General features: G+C 34.8%; 1 protein-coding gene and 1 long non-coding RNA gene across 3 annotated transcripts in view; one reads left to right on the forward strand and one right to left on the reverse strand.

Moving 5' to 3' along the window:
* LOC106465870 (cell wall protein RBR3-like) overlaps positions 1 to 1,537 on the reverse strand; it is a gene marked incomplete at its 3' end in the record, with an annotated part of 56,091 nt that extends 54,554 nt beyond the window's left edge. The window contains exon 1 of the mRNA XM_022393829.1: positions 1,531 to 1,537. The remainder of the gene's footprint in view (positions 1 to 1,530) is intronic.
* A 448-nt stretch (positions 1,538 to 1,985) lies between these two features.
* LOC111087380 overlaps positions 1,986 to 19,975 on the forward strand; it is a 24,341-nt gene continuing 6,351 nt past the window's right edge. The window contains exons 1-2 of one of the 2 annotated variants that reach the window (XR_002612077.1): positions 1,986 to 2,146; positions 5,760 to 5,841. This is a non-coding gene — a long non-coding RNA (uncharacterized LOC111087380). The remainder of the gene's footprint in view (positions 2,147 to 5,759; positions 5,842 to 19,975) is intronic. The other variant, XR_002612078.1, reaches the window with a different exon arrangement.

Consider the following 19,975-nt stretch of genomic DNA (forward strand, 5'->3'; position numbering starts at 1 on the left):
TGGTCTGTATTATAAATATCAAACTTGTGTTCCCTCATCCTAGGATATTGAAAATATAGCACAAAGAACAAAGAAATTACAGGCATTTGCCTTATCAATCCCTATAGCTAATTTTATAAAATTTATAAGATCACCTTTTACCCTTCTTTTCTCAAGAGAAACTAAGATCTTAACCTATCCCTATCACATAACATTTCATTCCTGGAATCAATCTAGAAGCCCACCTCTAGATCCTTTTCAAATTTAACATTTAAGCACTTGGTTAAGCAGCTGCTCCACTTTCTTCTATATGAAAAACATACAGTTCCATTTTTAGCTGTACCTTTAATGTTTAGTTTAGTGGTTGGGGCAACTTGAACAAAGGTCTGTTGTTCTTAAATATGTTTCATTACCCTGAAACTAAAAAATTGATAAAAGCCATTAAACTGTGAGTGTCTACATTAAATTTTCCCTAGAATAAGTAAATATACAAATAGATCTTTATGGCTTAATGTATGGTCTATAATTACAAAAAGAGAAATTCCCCACTGAAACAGAATAAAAAGTTAAATACACAGAAGAAGCATACACAGTTTTTGTCAATGATATCCTTTCACTGCTTCAGTTGTAAATTAATTTTATACTTTCTTCAAAACTTTATATTAAAATCACAAACTTTTGTTAAAAATATTCTTAGTAAACAGAAAAATTTATCAAAATCTTAACGTTTTGTTAAAACAATGCAATAGACTACTTGTAACTCTTACACAATTCATACAAAATCAAACATGCAATTTTTAAATCTAATACATTTAGTGACATATATTTACAATAGGTTTTTAATATGTTAGGTCTAGCTGCTAATCAAATTAACCAGATTTCAATAAATTATACTCCTTAACTAGAGGAAGAGGTGACATTTAAAACAATACAATTAACAGAAAATGTTGACACTAAAATTTCAACCACATAAATGATTGTTGTTATTTGTTAGTATCCTTAAGCCTGACTCTCTAACACTTGTCTAAACACTGACCAGGCAATCGAACCCGAGTTAAACTGACTGCACGTTCCTTCTAAAAATAAAAGTTCTAGTCAAACTAAGATCATTTTCTAAACTCATGTCAACATACAATTTAGTTGTAGTAGTAATACATCATAATTTGCAAATGAAAACCACATTCCAAAGTAAACGTATTCGTTGTAATACTAGTAGTAGTAGTAGTAGTATTACTAATAGTATTACATTACTAGTTACTCAGTTAGTTAGTCTCACTGTAATTTCGTCTAAACACTACAGCAAAGTACTACAAATTACCATTTGTATAAATACTGACACAACAGTAGTAATTACACATTGATACTGTACAATGTAATAACACTTACAGTAGTACTAGTGTAATACATTTAATTTATACAGCAATGATATTGCTAGTAATAGTAATTAGTATTATTAGTATTTACAATTACAAGTTTTACAAACTACAGTACCACTACCACACAGTACCAGTACCACGGTATTGACCATTGTAATTTGTAGAACCAACGTACTTTTACATGTTTATACCTCCTGTTTAGGAAAACACTTCTTATTTTAAGTTATTAATTGCGTAAAAATGCATAAAGAATAGTTTGTAATTGCCTAACAAATCAAAGTTACCTGAAAAACACCAGATATTATTCGCGTTCTGTAGAAAACATCCTCATTCGTCAAACATCTTGACTTACTCCGCCACTGTTGACGCATGCGTTAGAGACGTGAGAGGTCATGAGATAAAATAATATGTGATTTAAATTGAAATATCAGTATAAATATACACTTTGTTGATAAAATTGAACAGGTAACACAAAAAATGTAACTGAATTTAAAAAATACTATTTTAAGTTTATATAGTAAAAGTATTTTCTCAACTTTTGCATTACTAATAATTTGTTAATTTTTTTCTTATTTTCTCTAACTACTTTTTCGCGTTTTCGTTCTAACGAAATTGTCGTCTGCTTCGAGATGGATGAAGGCGCTCGTGGATAACGTTGGGAATAAAGGGAGCTTGATTAGGCCTAGAGAAGCTAGGCGAGAACACCCATATCGCTATTAAAAGTAATACTATTATTTGCATTTTTCATTTCATTAAAAATGGACAGTACTCTCGCAGCTATTCTTAATTAGGTACGCGTATATTTATAATATTGCACAAAGTGTATTTTTACATGTTTATGTGTTTCTCACAAATAAGAAATTTAATTGTTTTTTAATATATTTTTGTTTTCAGCATTTTAAGTAGCTATTAAAAAACAACTAAAAATATACACAAGTTGATGTCATACAGGCATAACTTACTAGTAGTAGTAGTACTAGTACTTTGGTCTCAGACTTTTGAGGCGTGACCTGATACTAATAGTAATACAGTATAATTACTAGTCATAGGGTTAAGAAATCTTAAAAATAAAGAAAATTAAACGAAAATTTGACATTTATCGGGGTTTTTCTTTCTTTTTTGAGACTGTATTATAAAACTGTTGTAGAGAAATGCAGTTGCGCTTCAAGTTAAACGTAAAATAGTTATACTTATAGTCATTTGTTAATACCTTTTGCAATTGACCTTCATTTTTTTATTTCTGAACATACACTTATAAGTTACAACAATTTATTATTTAGTAGTAGCTGTCGTAACCCAGGAGATCTAAAGAGCTATGGTATTAGACAAGAGGTCTCATATACCAAATGTTATACACTCTTCTGTACTTTCAGTTCCTATTAATAATTGCAAAGTTAATTCTACAAAAATGTTAAGTTTAACTCAGTAGAATTAGAAATAGGCCTGCAGTGGTAGTTAAAGTTAATAACACTGTGTAACATAACATTTGAGTAACAACAAGCACCCTTTGACTCGTGGCTTTCCCAAGCATTCATTTCATCAAACACTATTGACTCCCCAAGTACTCATCAAGCCCTCTTCTAATCCTGTTGTGTCTACCCCATCCGAAGCAGCGAAGACAATCTATTCTATAGGCTGACCACCCTGTTTGAAAAATAAAATTGCCTAATTTTAAATCCACATCCCCTAATCCTACCACTTTTACAATTAAACAATGGATGATGTATCAGTTCTATCTATTCCTTTTATAATTTTGGATACTTCAGTCAGATCCTTTCTAACCATTCTTTTTAAAAGATAAAATTATTTTAAGAACGTTAACCATCTCCTCATGTGACAGCCTCTCCATCCCAGGAATCAACCTTGTATTAGTAGTAGCCCTCCTTTGAACCCTTTCCAACAACTCAATATCTTTCGTAAAGTAAGGAGGCCAAAATTGAACGCAATACTCAAAATGAGACCTGAAAAGAGGTCTGTACAAAAAACAATAAACTCCTTTGGGTTAAAAAATCATGTAAACTGTGTATGTTTTTTTTTCTCCATGTTCCTCTTAAGATTTCCATTTTGAATTCAAAATCAGAGGTTTGTAAAAATAGCATTTCAGATCTATCTTTTATGTCCACAACTCACTGAGAGACAAAAGAATCTCTGATATACTAATTATATATATATGCAGTATAACAATTTAAAAGTTTGACTTATATTCAATATTCCTGTAGATACAATTATACAACCCCAAATCCTATTTGCTTTCCCACTGGCAACAACATACTGCCTGGAAGACTTAAGAGACTGATTTAACAAAACACCAAGATCCTTTTCTTTCATATTGAGTTGATTTCCACAAGGTGGTAATTATAGTAAAAGGTAGCCCACATGTATTATCTTACACTTCGCAGGATTAAATGCCATCAGCCACTTATTTGCCCAATTCCCCAAATAATCCATATTCCTTTGTAACACAGTAGCTTCCAACTATATCTAAAATATTATCAATATCCTTAATGTATATCAAAAAGAGTGATGATTCTTGCAGAGAGCTTTGAGGTATCCCTTTTTCAACTCCAATCCAATTTGACTGAACTACATTTATTACAAACCTTTGCTTCTCCTTCTCCTACCAATCAGTAATTCATTGATCTAACTTATTCACACACCCACTAAGATAATTTTTTTCACTACACTTTTATGAATTAAACTTATGCAGCATCAGTTTCACTTTGCATGACTTGAAAACCCTTAATGCTTAAATTGAATAGTTATAAATAGATCTAAAAGTAATAATGATACATTCAGTAATATAGCATTTTATTTTTTTTTAATTATTTAGATAAAAAATAAAATGGCAGTATCTATGCCTATATCAGTATCAGTATTATATTTTCCCCAAAAATAAAAGTATTTTCTTTTAAGAGATAGGCTATTTGCTTCTAAAATATAAAATACAAGACAGACTATTCCATCTCTGTATTATAAATGAATTGCATCCCTCACAATTTGTTTAGATTTAGTGTTGTTATTATTTTTTGTTTGTATATTGTTAAGCACAAAGCTATACAATGGGCTATCTGTGCTGTACCAACCAAGAGTATTGAAACCTGGTTTTTAGCATTATAAACACCTAGAACCACTGTAGGGTAGAGTTGTAATTATTTAAATTCAAATATTTTTAAGATAAGAATTTTACAAGTGCATATCCATAATTACTATAAAAACAGGGCTGTAGGAAGCAGTCAGGCCATGGCCTGACCACTTTTCCATGGTATGTATAGCTACAATTTATGTATTAAAACTTGCTTCTTTTAATTCAATACATTATGTTGTGTGTATGCAGTATTTGTAGTTAAAATGGCTCAAGATTCAATCTCATAGCATTAAAGTTTCAAATAATTTCTGGGGGTCATTCCCCCCAGACCTCCCTAGAAATGGCAATGGCCTAATCACTCCAAAATTGCTTCGTACAGCAATGAAAAACAATCTTGAGCTTATTGTGTGTTCATACATGAATGCATACATAATACATTAATTACTTAACATGAACAACCAGCAAATTGTATGGGGGATATAACTATCTGAATATATAGATAGTCTAAATAAGGAAGTCTTTCCTGGGGGTCTTTTAGAGTAAGGTGGCCATGCTTTTTAAAATAACTTCAGGAATATTTTCGTAAAATGATTTACCTGTACTCGTCATACTTCCAGATGCAGACAGTATTAGAGAGACCTGCTGTATTAGTGACAGTTGTATTTCTCTGATGAGTGTATATGTTTTAGAATATTATTGTTAAAAAAAACAACAGGAAGATGATCTACAACATGTTCAAGTTCGTAGCTATGGCAGTTACACCAGTATCATCATGTGGTGATGATATACCTAAGTTAGTAATAAAAACTCTATGATTGTTTATTTCTAATACATTTCTGCTGCATACTTCATAATAAATATAAGAAATAGAATAGATATGTGTATTGTATGGTTGATTTGTGGAATACAGGGACATTTTTTTTCCTAGGGTCAATATTCCATATCCAGGGACTGTTTACAGAAATCAGGGACATATGGTTACCTTATTTTAGATTAAAGCTCCTACTTGTAAGATGTTGAAAGGAATTGACTAAAGGGATGGAGGGATCTGTAATAGATATGTTTTATGATTTGCTAGGCATTGAAGACATTCCTGATGATTGAAATACTGCCAAAGTGGTACCTGTTTTTTCAAAAAGATTTTAGATAAACCTGGAAGTTGTGCTTTTATTTGTTTAACTGTTATAGATAAATTATTAGAATTATTTTGTCAAGAACTTTAGAAAACATCTAGAAATCTATAATTTTAAGATAAATATTATCATAGTAAATTTAGCATTATTATTTTTTCAACAATTTGTGAATGTTTTGCCATTTAGATTCCTACTACCTTGAATGGGGCATTCTGGTTGCTGTTGTGTGCCTAGGCTATCAGAAAGCCTTTGAGGTTCTGCATAAAAGGTATGTTAGTAAACTTGTAGAAAAGATAGAAAACGAATTTAAAAAATAGGAATAAAATGACATGTTTCAATGTGTGATATGCAGACATATCATACGTTTTCTACCTGCATTTTTTGTATAGTAATTTTTAAAGTTTTTCATTTATTTAGTTTCTATGCAGTTTTAGCATAAATATGTGGTCCAGAAAGTATTTATAATTGTCTTATTCTGGCTTCTTTGTTCTCTGTAGTAGATAGTTTCAGTTCTGTCCAAGAGGATATTGCAGTAACATATAGCATTCAGCTTGAAAGAATTAGTGACTAATATCCTTTGCTGGTTGACTCAACATTGTCTGTATGTTACAGCAGACAAATGTTGTGAGAGAACAAACATCATGATGCTCTCAACTGAAAAAAAGTAAATTACCTGTTGATTTTCATGCAAGCTTTTGTAGTACAGGGTTCATCAAATAAATATGTAATTTAAGATCATCATGCTTAGTTCCACAGAAATTGATCTAAAAAAAATATGTGTGGCTAATCACAGTCTGGTAGAAACAACTGTCTACCCATGTGCACAAGTATGTTTGCTTCATTTTCTTTTCTTGTTTGTTCAATAATAAAGATTTCGTTGAACATATCCAGTCTCATTATTTTACGTAAACTAAGAAAACTCAGTTATCACATACAAATTATTCTCCTTTATTTCCTGACTGAATCTGTTGTTATTAGTGGGTCTAACTATCTAATACTTGTTGGGAAATCAATTTCCACCTGAGAATACTGCAATTATACTTCTCTGAAAATAATTCATATGTTTAATTTCTATAAAGGTTACAAATTTCGATTGTGCATTATACTTCATTTAAATTTACAACATTGAATATGAAATTATTTTGGTACTGAAAATGTATAAGTGGTTAGATTTCTCAGGGTCTTTTTTTGAACCCATGCTGTTAATTATTTATATCAGTGATTTGGCAGAGAAACAGAAGGCCACTGTGTAGTAAGATAATCAAATTCATTGATGATTTTAAGATACTGGGAAAAGCTAAATCATTAGAAAACATTTCTTTGAGAAAGACTTGATGTTTAAGAATATAGCAATTAATATTCAGTACAGAGAAATGTAAAGTGACGTACTTAGGGTATATTATTATAAAAATGATATATTGGGTTAAATATTAATGTTGTTTAGAAAGATAAGAATTTCGGTATCATGATTAATAAAACTTTGCCACCTTTAATCAGTTGTTTATCTGTATTGAGTAAAAGTTACCAAGAGTTCTATTTTTATATGTATAATGATGTGTTCTGTTTTAGTACTCCTTATTTTAGGAAGGATGCTAATGTGTTGAAAACAATACAGACATTCTACTAAAATAACATCTGATTTGAGAAACATACAGGAAGAAAATCAAAAATTTGAGTGTAAAACAGTTTTATTTTGTAAGAATAAATAACTTTAGTGTAGTTCACTTGCTTATTTGCAGAAAGCACTTGAACTTCACAGTACACAACGTACTATTACACATAATCACAGATAATAATATACTAAGATATTTAAAGTTATAATACAATGAATTTGTGACCTGGCCTAAACTCTAAAATTTCATAGAGATACTTATACCTATAACTTATGCCTTATAGAAAGAAAAGTAACAATTATGGATTTCCAAGCTGGTGCTTGATATTTTGAGGTTGTAATCTGGTATGCATTATCTTAACTCTTTTTATTTCTATGATGTGAATAAGGGTAATTTGAAGTCACTAGTTGATGCACTTGTTCAAAGCATTGGAAAGATGTAGGGGATTCTTGGAGGTTGACATAAGGGGATCAGATTTGAATGTGTCAACCCATGATATCACTCCCTCACTCCTTAGGGGGCTGTAAGGAAATGTAAGATTTTGTGACAATTGGTCTAATGGTTTGCCACTTATAAGTTGACACACACACACACACACAAAAGAAGAGTTTCGTCCATTAATGATTTAGATAAAGTCATGTCATGACTGAAGTTTAATTAGTGTGTATTGAGTGGAACTTTGTTTTGTGATGAAGATAGGAATTTTCAATTCTATAAATCTTGAACAGTACTTAGTTTGGAATACTACAAAACACTGAAATTCTGAGAGGTTGAATTTCTTTTACTAGGGTGACTGAGTAACAAATCATTATCCTGCCTTGTGGAGTGAGACAGCATGGTGTGAGCTACATTGGTGATTCTTAAGGTTAATATTACTGCTAAATGTCTAGTATATATCTAATATTTGTCAGGTTTTTAATATGGGCTGGATTGGATTTTTTTACAATAGGTGTCTGTGACTCGTTGGTGATAAATGTCAATAATAAACGGACAGCACACAATCCACTTGTTTTAAAATAATATTTCCAAAACATACCTCCTCTCACACGACAGTTATTACTCGACTGTAAGGGTTTTTTCCTTTGCCCATTTAAGCATTGGTCTGATTTTTTCTTGCTTGCTCCAGCCTTTTATACCACACTTAATTGCTCTTTACAAGATGTATCTCGTGACACTCTCCAGTTATATCAATGCATCCTCTATCCTGGTACTGTATAACAAGAACCTCATTCAGATAATGTTATCACTTTTTCTCGACAAAGTGTTCAGAAATGGGTTTCTCTGTACTGTGAATTTAGAGACTGTTAGAGCAATTTTCACGTCACCTAATTGATTTTGTAAAAAATAATGATTTTTTTTTCCTTTGACAAGCCGATATACAGCATGCATTTCCGGATTACTGTTTCAGCACAGAGGCTAATCAGACTTCCCCTATCCCACCTCTAATATCACTGAGAGTCACTCTCAGTTGAGGCAATCCATGATCTGATTTGTAGTGAGATGGAGACATATATTTCGTCCAGTGGTGTTTTTCTGGGGGACTCTGAGGCTGCTTTTATAGATGATCCTAGACATTCTGGAAAGAATTTAGATTCACTTTTTCCGGCACCTTCCTTTACTGGGTCGGCTTCTCATAAAGCCAATTTGGATAATCCACCTTCAGTTGGACAATTGGGTGAATGATGTTTGGATTTTTCCCTAGTTGCCTTTAAGTCTGTGCCTTTCTTGATAGCAGAAAGGTCTGAGGATGAACATTTAGTTCTTCCTCCATCACCTGATATTGCTGTTCATGCAAGGAAGTTTACTACTTAGTTACATGAAGGATAGCTATGCCTTGTCCACCACATTTGTCGGAACAACATGCTTTGGCTTAACACCCCCAGGGGGATGTTTATTTAAGCTCTTTATGACCAGACCCACATTTGGAAATGTGGGTCTTCAGAATGGAACCTGTGATCAACTTGAAGAGATTACAATTTTCTAAGATTCGTCTAGCCCTCAGTAGGGTTCTGAGATATTAATCATCCCTCCAAATTTTGTCAGAAGCCTCTCAGTGATCACCACATCAATTTAATGATGAGTTGAGACATTTGTTGGCATCTACCTTGGTACGATTGTCAGATTCTGCTCTTTCTTTAGTTTCTTGGCTGGTATGTTGTTGGGTAGAGATGTGTTGTTGGAGGGCATTCATATTCCTGCTGCCACCCTCCAAGAGGCCCCCCTTTCTTCAACCTGTGATTTTTGTGGCCATTTCAGAGTCTTTGGAATCACAAATTGATATTACTCATCTGCATTCATCATTGTCGTTGTTAGCCTATCGATTTTCCTAGGCTTCTACAGGGAGTCACAGCTCTACCCCTATTTCAGTGTCCCGACCCCCGACATCAACCCCCTCAATTCATTGGTACCCAGAATAGATTCCACCCATATAAAAAGGAATGCCATCAGTGGCAGTGGTAACTACCCTATGCCGGTGAAGTTTGTGGGGGCTCGGCTATGACATTTTCTGGATGTATGGAATTTCTTTACTACAAATCCATTGATGCTACAGGTTTTTGTGTCAGGGTTTGTCATTCAGTTCACATCTCCACCACCATTATCCCCCCAACCTGTAGTGTTCCTGCTTCCAACAGATCCTCGGATTTTGGATCTTCATTCCAGGGCTATCAGAGAATTGTTGGTCAAGGGACAGTGGGGAGAGTCGACCCAGTTATTCTGGGGTTTTATTCCTGTCTGCTTGTTGTGCCCAAGAAGACAGGTGATTGGCATTCAGTCATTGATCTTCCTTGTCTCAACTAATTCTTAGATCCTCCCAAGTTCACAATGTAGTCACTCCCCACTCTACGTTGGCATTTTTTGTGGGACTGTGGATGACCAAATTCGATGTTGCTGATGCCTACCTACTTATTCCCATAGTAGAGTTGCCTCACCGCTATCTACGTTTTATACTCAAGGGTCAGGTTTTGCAGTTCAAAGCTCTGCTCTTTGAACTAGCATTGGAACCATATGTGTTCTGCAGAATAGTATGAGCTTTTTTCTCATCTCCTCCATTCTCTAGGCCCATGCACACATCATTATATGGATGACTGGTTACTCCTAGCACCATCTCGTTAGTTGGAAGAATGTTACACCAGAGTCTCCTTTAAGAAGCCACCAAGGCAGGCTTTATTAACAGAGCCAAAAAATCTATTCTTATTCTAACTCAATATATTGTCCATCTGGGTGTATTTTTTAACACATATCTCAGTTGGGCTCAGCTGACTCCCATCCAGCTCCATGCTATTGAACAGGCAGTCAGATTCTTACTCCCATCTCCTTCTCCCACTGTGTGGATGATTCTTTCTTTTTTTGGGGATGTGGGCATCACTCGATTCTCTCAATACTTTGGGATGAGTACACATGAGATCCCTTCAGTGGTCACTGCATGATCAATGGATCATGAACAGTGATCCACTGGATCACCCAATCTCCTTATTCAAGATCAACATTTTAGAACTCGAGTGGTAGTTAGATCAGAACAATGCTATGATAGGTGTTCCTCTACCACCACCTCATTCCTAGATCCATCTCTTCATAGATGCCTCACTTCAGGGATGGGGTGCATATATCAATGGTCAGGAATTACAGGGCCTATGGATGGATGACAAAACTTCCTTCCACATCAATATTTTAGGACTTCTTGCTGTCTAAAGGGCATTGTCTCAAAGTCTTGAATTTCTAAAGGGAAATATCATCATGTTTCACTCCAACAGTTCCACGGTGGTGTCTTACATTTCCTGTCAAGGGAACATTCGGTCATGGGATCTTTTTTTTTGAACATGGGATCTTCTTTATTGGTCTCACTCCCATCCTATCAACCTACTAGCTTTCCATCTTTCGTGGGTGATGGATTTAATAGCAGATAAGTTGTCTCGACCCAACTGGGTTCTCTCAACTGAATGGATGCTACATTACAAGGTTTTCTATTGGATTTGCTCTCAGTTTTGGACACTGATGATAGATGCATTTGCCTCTCATTGGAACACTCAATTACAGGCATATTAGTTCCTGTACCTTACCCTCGGGTATTGGCAATAGATGCATTCAGTCAGGACCGGACAGGATTGCACCTCTATGCCTTCTCACTGATTTGTCTGTTACCCAGAGTTCTGGCTATTGTTTGATCAACCGCTTGTCATGTGCTGTTGGTAGTAACAAATTGGTTTCTGCTTCTTTGGTATCTTCAAGAGTGCCCACCTCTGCCACTTATTCTTTGGCCATCTCTGTTCAGGCAGCCACAATCTGACATCATACACCCAGATATCTCGAATCTTAAGCTTTATGCATAGAAGTTATGTGGTTTTTCCTCATGAGAAAATTGAACTAATTTGTCCAAACATGCAACCATAGCTCATTTTTTGACCTGGCTTTTTGAAAAGCATTTAGCATCTTCTACAATCACATTATATAAGGTGGCTTTATTGACTACATTTAAATACTCGAAAAGATGGAAATTATTTGAGTCCCCAGTGCTATTCAGCCTTCTCAAGTTATTTTGAGTCCTTTGTCCCTTTTCAATTACCCAACTGGGATATTAAGGTGGTATTACGTGCTCTGTCACAAGAACTGTTTGAGTCATTAGCCTCATGTACCAGGTATCACCTTTCCCTTAAAGTTTTTGTTGCGGCTGGCCTGTGGACATTGCTGGTCAAAGTTGTTTGCACTGCATGTACTCAGGTCTCTTTATCATTCTACTTACATCCTTCTTTTCCCAGACAGGTCCTTCCTACCTAAGACTTTGGCAGCCAGGAAAGGGGATAAAGTCTTCTCACTGATTCACCTGACCGCTATTTCTCACCTCTATAACTGCTTGGACACCGATCGCTTGCTATGTCCAGTTAGGGCCCTGAAATGTTATATGGCTCACACTAACTTCTTTGAAGGAGATATACAATGACTTTTTATTCACTGAATTTCTTCAGTTTACTGTGATTTATGCTTGATTACCTTTAGAAGGTGGGTTCGAAAATTGATCCATATTGCTGATCCTGAGTTCTCTTTGAAGGCAAGGAAACTTCTGCAAGTTGTGTTTCATCAAAATTGTCAAATTTCTATGTTCATAGTTGCCCACTGAAGGACAATGTGTGGGCTGGTATGTGGACTTCTCCCAATATTTTTATCTCACCTTACTTGCATGATCTGGCAGTTTACTTTTCAAAATTTAGGGAACTTGGTTCACCTATTGCACTGTTTTCAGAGCAGTGTTCCTCAGGACTCCCCCATTGCACATTATCCACCAGATTGTACTAGTAGCTAGAGAGTCCTTACCACACCTAGTTTCCAGTCACTGGGGTGGTGAACAGATGCTTTTCTTCCAGAGTGTTAGAGTAAATTTCCTCCTCTCAGAGAAGAGGGCAAAATTGGGGGTCCTCCTCCTAACAGTGTCCCTGTACGATTTTTCCCAGATATTGGTAGGAGAGGCACCAGCCTACTTATAATACCAGTTCAGATTTGATGCTCACCTATCCAGTTGGGTTGAGTGTGGCTCTTCTTTTTAATCAATATTGGTTCAGTACATTGTTCATGGAAGAGTGTCCATTGTCTGCTCATAATTCCAAATGTGGAGTGGTCCCATCCTGGGTCCTTGGTTGAGCACAGTTTGTTCCACATCCTCCCAATAATTCTGGGGACAAGTAGAATTTACCTTCTCCACACGGTTGGGGAGTGAGGATGAGTGTTCATAATTCCAGACCAGATAAGTTCTGTTTCCTCAGTTTGAGTATGGCATAGATGATCCCATCATTCCGAGCCTGGGGTGTTGCCTTTTGGACTTATTCAGGTTGAGGAGAAGATTTGTCCACTTCGGTGTTGCTTACCTTCTCGTTGTGATTCTGGTGGCTCGGAATGCATCACTCTATGGCTACAGGTTGGGATACACTCATAAGTATATATATATATATATATTGCGGTCCAACTGCCCTAGCCACCAGTGATGATAAATCATGTAAAATTCCACCCACAGTACATGAAATATATTCTGGGTGAAGAGCATACCTGTTCTGGATGTAATGTGTTCCCCCACTAATTAACAATTTCTTAAATTAAAAATGTATTTCTAATAACATTTACCTTCGCTCACACTCTCTCACCCTTCCTCCCCACTAAGATCTGGTGCTAGAAACTGCAGATTGAGTCAGTCTCGAAAAAGTGATAATATTATATGAATGAGGTACTTATATACAGTACCAGATTAGAGGGTGCATTGATGTAGGTGGAGAGTTTCACGAGATAAATATTGCCAAGGGCAATTAAGTGGGGTATAAAAGACTGGAGCAAGCGAGAAAAAAATCAGACCAATGCTTAGATGGGCAAGGGAAGAAACCCTGGCAGTTGAGTAATAACTGTTGTGTGAGAGAAAATAAGTATTACTGAAAATACATTTTTGACTTAAGGAAATGTTAGCATTCAAAACAAGTCAAACGTATGTACAAACATTCTTTACACTATAGGATATCACAGTTGTATCTAAAACTCTAAGTGATTCTCTTTTCTTGTCAAAAGTCCATACAGGTTTGTTCAGTTACTTTAGTACCCAATTGACAAGACAAATTATTTTTCTCTCCTCTCCTATCATAATAGAATAGTGATAAATTCACTTATGTTACCCCATGGGTTACCAAAACTACATCCAGAGCTTTAAATAATGGTCTTCTTTGTGTCAAAGTCCACACAGGTGGGTTCAATTAATTTAGAACACCCTTTGACAAGACAAATTGTTCTCCTTTATATATATATATTATTACAATACCACTCTGAAGCTAACTTTAAATATTGCCCATTACAGCCAAACTAACAATCACGCAGGCTAACATCACTTTCATTAACTTAACATTTTCTGATTTAACTTGCACTCACTTGATTGCCTATATATATATATTGTCCAACTGAGGCCTAGAACTTTCTACAAACTATGAGGTACTATTATGTAACAATACTCACTTAAGACAGTGAGAAGGTTTGAGTAATGTGATGTCAAATTACAACAGTTTAATACACACACACCATACAGCTCTTACTGAGTTGTATAATGAAATTTGTCTTAACTATCACCTTTAAAATAATTAATTTTTAACACTTTTGTTATGAAAACTAAATAATCACGAAGTATTAGATCACTAAATGAACTAAATAATAACTCTTACACTAAACAGTCTTGTATATCCACAATATTGTAAACCCACATTTTCACTTAGAACTCTTTTTCTTTAATAATTGTAGAAGATCTTTCTATATGTTGTAAGTGCTAGTTCAGCAATTCCTGTTTCATTTTACTGTACATGTCTATGAACACATGAAGATTTCATATAAAACTGGTCACCCTTTATCATATCCCTGCACCTCATCTATCCTCAAACACAGTCAAGCTACTGAACAGAACATTTTTTCAATGGACTTTAAAGTTTTAGCTACAGTCCAAACATATTTGGAACTTCTGAGTAAAGAGAGTTAATCTTGTTCTAATTATTTCTCACTAGCTTTATAGATACATTTACTAACATGTTTAGTTCAGATCTATATCCAACTTCATTTACTGGTTTTAATAATCCTCCTCCCTTTTGAATCCCAATATTACCTTCACAAGTATTTATCATTGTACATAAGCTTCTATTCAACTTTAAGGTTATTATTTGCAACTATAGTGTAGTAATTACTATAGGAATTTGCTGAAGATAGAATGATTATATTCTGAAAAATTAATTAAACATGTTGTTATTCATCACTTCTGTGGTTGTATTGTACATCATTAGACTACCCTTTTCTGACTCATGACTCTGTTGCTAGCTTTGCCAACTTTTGATTCAATAGTCTTGTGTAATTTTCAAAATTTTCAGTACCCAAATTTTTCCCTTGGTGCAATTATTATATTTCTCAGTGGTATGAAGGTGAAGGGGAAAATTCAGTGCACACTTTTGCAAAGCTTGGTTGTCAAAATTTAAAATATGCTTTAAAATAGCTTTTAAATAACCTGTATTTTTCCATTATTGAATGCTAAAAAAAAGCAACTCCAAAAATGGTAAACACCAAATGTTGTAGTGAATGCTGGTATGAACATTTGCAGTATGAGCCCCTAGCAACCATGGCTAACAGATCCTTTCTTTATCATACAAATTTTACAATATATACTAATCTTGGCTTTAACAGCTTGAAGCAGTGGATTTAATCTGCATCTACTTAACTGAGGCAGGTACCTAGTTCTTTTTAGTTGTAAATAATTATTTATTCTTGAAAGCATGCCACATCAGCAGTGAATGAGAAAAAACATCAGATAATAAAATAAAAATACTCCCCTTCCTCCAGTCACTCTCATTCCCAGACTTCATTTTGCCTAGCTCAGCTCAAAATGAGTGTCATCCAATGTCACTGCTGCTTTTGGCTCTTTCTCACACGTTGTTTTCCTTAAAGATAACACACTTTCCAATCTCATGAAACCTACTTGATAATGTAGAATATTCTCATCTGCATATTACTTCACTGTATGAGTTGCATCCATTGAAAGGCCTAGTTAAACAATAATGATTACATTGTAAGTGTTTTGGGTTGAAGTAACACATAGAAATACATGAATTTCTTTCAAAAACACTTTCCAAAAATAAGCTTTAGCTCAAAAAGTAGATGGCATCTCATAAATGCAGCAAATTAAAGTAACTTGACATTAATCATATTGCATCATTTTATTCATGTGCTGTAAAACTGAACTTACATTAAGTTTGACATGTAATTCACCTAAGAATGGCCTGATGGTTGGAATGGTCAACTCATAATCTGCAGGTTGTGGATTCGAATCCCCCTTCATTGAACATGCTCATCCTTTCACCTGTGGGGGCATTATAATGTGACAGTCAATCCCACTATTCAATGGTAGTCCAAGAGTTGGCAGTGAGTGGTGTTGACTACCTGCCTTACCTATAGTTTATCACTGCTAAATTAGCTTTGCATTAAAGTAAAAACAAATCAAACCAACACCCAAGAATAATCATTGAGTAACAATGAATAAAATGTGATGTGGTGAATTATGGGCTAAGATGAATGTGAATGTATGTTTTTTTCATGTTTTTGTATATAGTGTAGCATTTGTATTGAAAATCTATACTGACTACTTTCCATACATTGTTAGGTAATATTTTTTTTGAAACATATAGGAGACCACCATTGTAAAAAGTCCCGAATGAAGAGTTCTGAAGAAAGTTTATTATTTCATTCAGAGGGCTGCTGTATTTGAAATGCTAGAAAACTAGTTTACTGCCATATAATGCTTTAAAACTAAGAGAATTGTCCTATATTCTTTATACTCTTTTGTAACTCGCACAGAATTCTAACTGCAACTTATGTAAACTTGAAACTTTTTTTTGGTTGTTTTAATTTTTTGATCATGAACAAAATGGAGATTGAAAGAGGAAATATCATATTTTTAAAAAGTTGACTGTTCTCTAAATAAGTTGAGTGGGTTTAATGTGTAGTTTTCTTTAGTTCCATAGTTGATGCAATTTATACTAGACATGTTTTATAGCAGTTGGAAGTAGGGGATATCTTTATTATGCCGAAGTGCTTACAACATGCACTATTCAATATGAGTTTTCACATGATACTTCACATATTACTAATTTTATTAATTACAGGCCATGCCTAGCCTATAAAAATCTCATTGAAAAATTAGACTAATGGTAGAAAACTCACCAGCATTAATACAATCTTGAGTGAAAAGTGTTGAAATTTAATTTGAAGTTTTCGGATTTTTTTAGCAGTGTAAGTGTCCTAAAAAACAAGATTTTTATTTCAAAATGTGATCAACACTGCCCAAGAGTCTGAAAGTGTTATTGAGAAGCAATGCTTTATCATAGACACAAATAAAGATAACAATTGTGTTAAAATGAATGGTAAACTAAATAGTTGTTCAAATACATTAGTTTAACTATTCTAACCTTGAGGTATAACTCGTAGTTTGTACCAAGATTTTTACCTTTCTTCTCCTTTCTCTACCTCCACTTCCTCTTCACCTGTTCTTTCCATTGCATTCTATACTCCTGATTTCCTTAGGGCAAGATCATGTACCTCCTGATAGCATAAATAGGCAATCAACTACTATCACATAGTAGTAGTACTATCTCTACTTGCACTACTAGTTTAAACTTACCTTATATGGAGATTTTCTTTTCCTTGGCACTTTGTGTATTTACATGTGATTGTTTTTCAGCAAAAAATTCCTTATCCCTTGAGCCATGACTGTTTTATCCCCATCTTTTTGTGAATTCTTGATAATATCTTCTTAAATACTTTTGTTACCTTTAACTTCCAAAATGGTACTACCTTCTGTCACCCAAAGCTATCTCGACCTTGATTTACCCTCTAAGCATTGCTAGAAAAAAAAATGTTTCGCTTATAGCGCTTCAATCTATTATACCCCTTTATTTTGGTGCCATTTCAGAACATGTGCACATCATGTGACTACCCTCCAACAATCATACTTCACAACCTATACAAGTGCAAGTAGCTAGCTCCCTTGACTATTCTAGCACAATCCTTACTTTCTCGATTGGCATTCTAGTGTATAGACGTGTGTTTTAACTAGTTCTCCATGTGACTACAAAATTTTGATTGTGCTTGATCACAAGTTTTATTCATTTCAACTTCAAGCTTCGACTTCTTGTGTCTGATTTCCATTGTTTCTATTCGTTTGTTTTAGAAATATTTCTGTCTTTCTATTTCTAATTTGTTCATATGAATTCCAGGTTTAATATACTGCTTGATAAAATTCCTGCGACAGTAGGCAATGGTTCTGATACGAGTCCCCAGTTCTCAGGGTCGACAATGTCTGCTGGGGAATCACAGGCTTTAGTTCACTGTGAGTTTGTGTTTTATGTTTGGCCAATGATTTCTTCCTTTCATGTTAAGATTATTGTGAGGAAGGATATAACTACTGAATGGATATTTCTTTCTACAGCACTTGTCACCTGTTACCATGCCTACATGTAATTTGCTGGGTTAGGTATTGTTCATTTTCCCAGGAGATCTGTAGTAAGTTTTTAGTGTGTATTCCTCACTCCCAATAGGAATACCCATATTTGGTGTGTTTATGTGAGCTTGTGTGGATGGAACTAATTTCCGCACTCAATGATTTAGGTCTTTCATGTTTTCTCTGCTCAGTATTTGGTAAGTTCTGAGGATTCTACGGGTCCTATCTCAAGGTTTCTGCCTTCAGTTTCACTCTCTTCTCTATCCACTTCCCATATTTCCTTCCTTCCTCCTCCTCAGGATCATACTACATCCAGTCATCTTGCTAACTCTGTTCAAGACCTCCTAACAAAGGAACTATTGAACAGGTGGCTCCCATCCATTATGGATTTTACTCCCGTCTATATGTTGTCCTCTAAAACATGGGAGATTGGAGACCCATCATAGATATGTCCTGGATGTATACACATCTGGAGACACCTCGCTTCACCATGGAGTCCTACCTCTCACTTCGGTGGGTTTTTCCTGGGACTTCGTACTACAATTGCCCCATTGTCATGTTGTTTTCATTTCTTCATCCACGAGAGTTCTGTCTTCCAATTCTAGTTGCTCCCATTCAGTCTTTCTTCAGCTCTGTATGTGTTTTGTTGAGTGGTATGCTCTTTTTTTTTTATGTCATCTTCACTCACTGTGTCTTTGGACTTACCATTTCTTGGAAGACTGGCTCCTACTCACTTCTTCCTGTGTCCAGTCAGTAACTCACACCTGATTACTTCTTCGGGAGGTTGCTTGGGTGGGGTTTTGCATCAAATTGAATTAGTCCTTTCTACCCTCATGCAGTATCTTATTCATTTGGGGGTTCTCTTCAATTTCAGTTAAGCCCAACCTTCTCCATCTCAGCTCCACAATATGGAAAAGGCAGTCATGAAGGCCCTACCTTCTCTTTCTCTCTCTACACAAGAGGTTCTATCTGTTTTGGAGATGTGCCATTTTCCCAGTACCTGATAATATTTCACCCATGCCATTTTCCCAGTACCTGATAATATTTCACCCAAATCAGCACCTGACCAAGCATATAAACCTAGAAGAGCTTTGGACTTTATCGACTCTAATACTCGATAAAGTTCTTCAATATTAATAATTCTCTGAGACTTTCCTCTTCCAGTATGCATAATTAACTTCGAAGTCTCGTGCTCTTTAAATGTATCGACTAAAGTAACAACACATCAGTCAATTGAATTGACATAAATTTGCATTCAGGCATAGCTATTTTGCATCCAAACAGTGCATTGCTATGATAGTATCTGCCTCTTCGTGATCGTGTTTCAACACTGAATTATCTAACAGCTTTGGTTTATTTCACGTGGTTTCAATACTGGCAGCAAAACAATAGTTTGTCAGATGTTTCTATTATTTTGTCTTTAAATTGCAAGAACAGTTGATGTTTGGTGTCAATCTGAGAGTGTAATGTTATCATCTCGATTTTCTGAAAATACATCGATTATGTTATACAAAATTTGACAAAAGTTACTTCCTTTCCTCGTTTTATGCATGTTTAAACATAGCAGTCAAACAAAACTCACTCTTCATTAACAGTTCATATATTTTCCTCAATAATGGAAACAAATCTATCTCTCAACAGTTCATTCATTCGGGCTGCAGATGTGTTAATGACATTAATTTAACGTAAAACACACTCCACTCTCTGAAGCTTATAGTTCAAATAATGTCACCTATTCGAATTTTAAACTATTTAAAAAAATATTATCATATACACAATCTTTATGAATTTCTGTTAGA

The sequence above is a fragment of the Limulus polyphemus genome, unplaced genomic scaffold, assembly GCF_000517525.1.
Source record: "Limulus polyphemus unplaced genomic scaffold, Limulus_polyphemus-2.1.2 Scaffold2082, whole genome shotgun sequence".
Classification (NCBI taxonomy): Eukaryota; Metazoa; Arthropoda; class Merostomata; order Xiphosura; family Limulidae; genus Limulus; species Limulus polyphemus.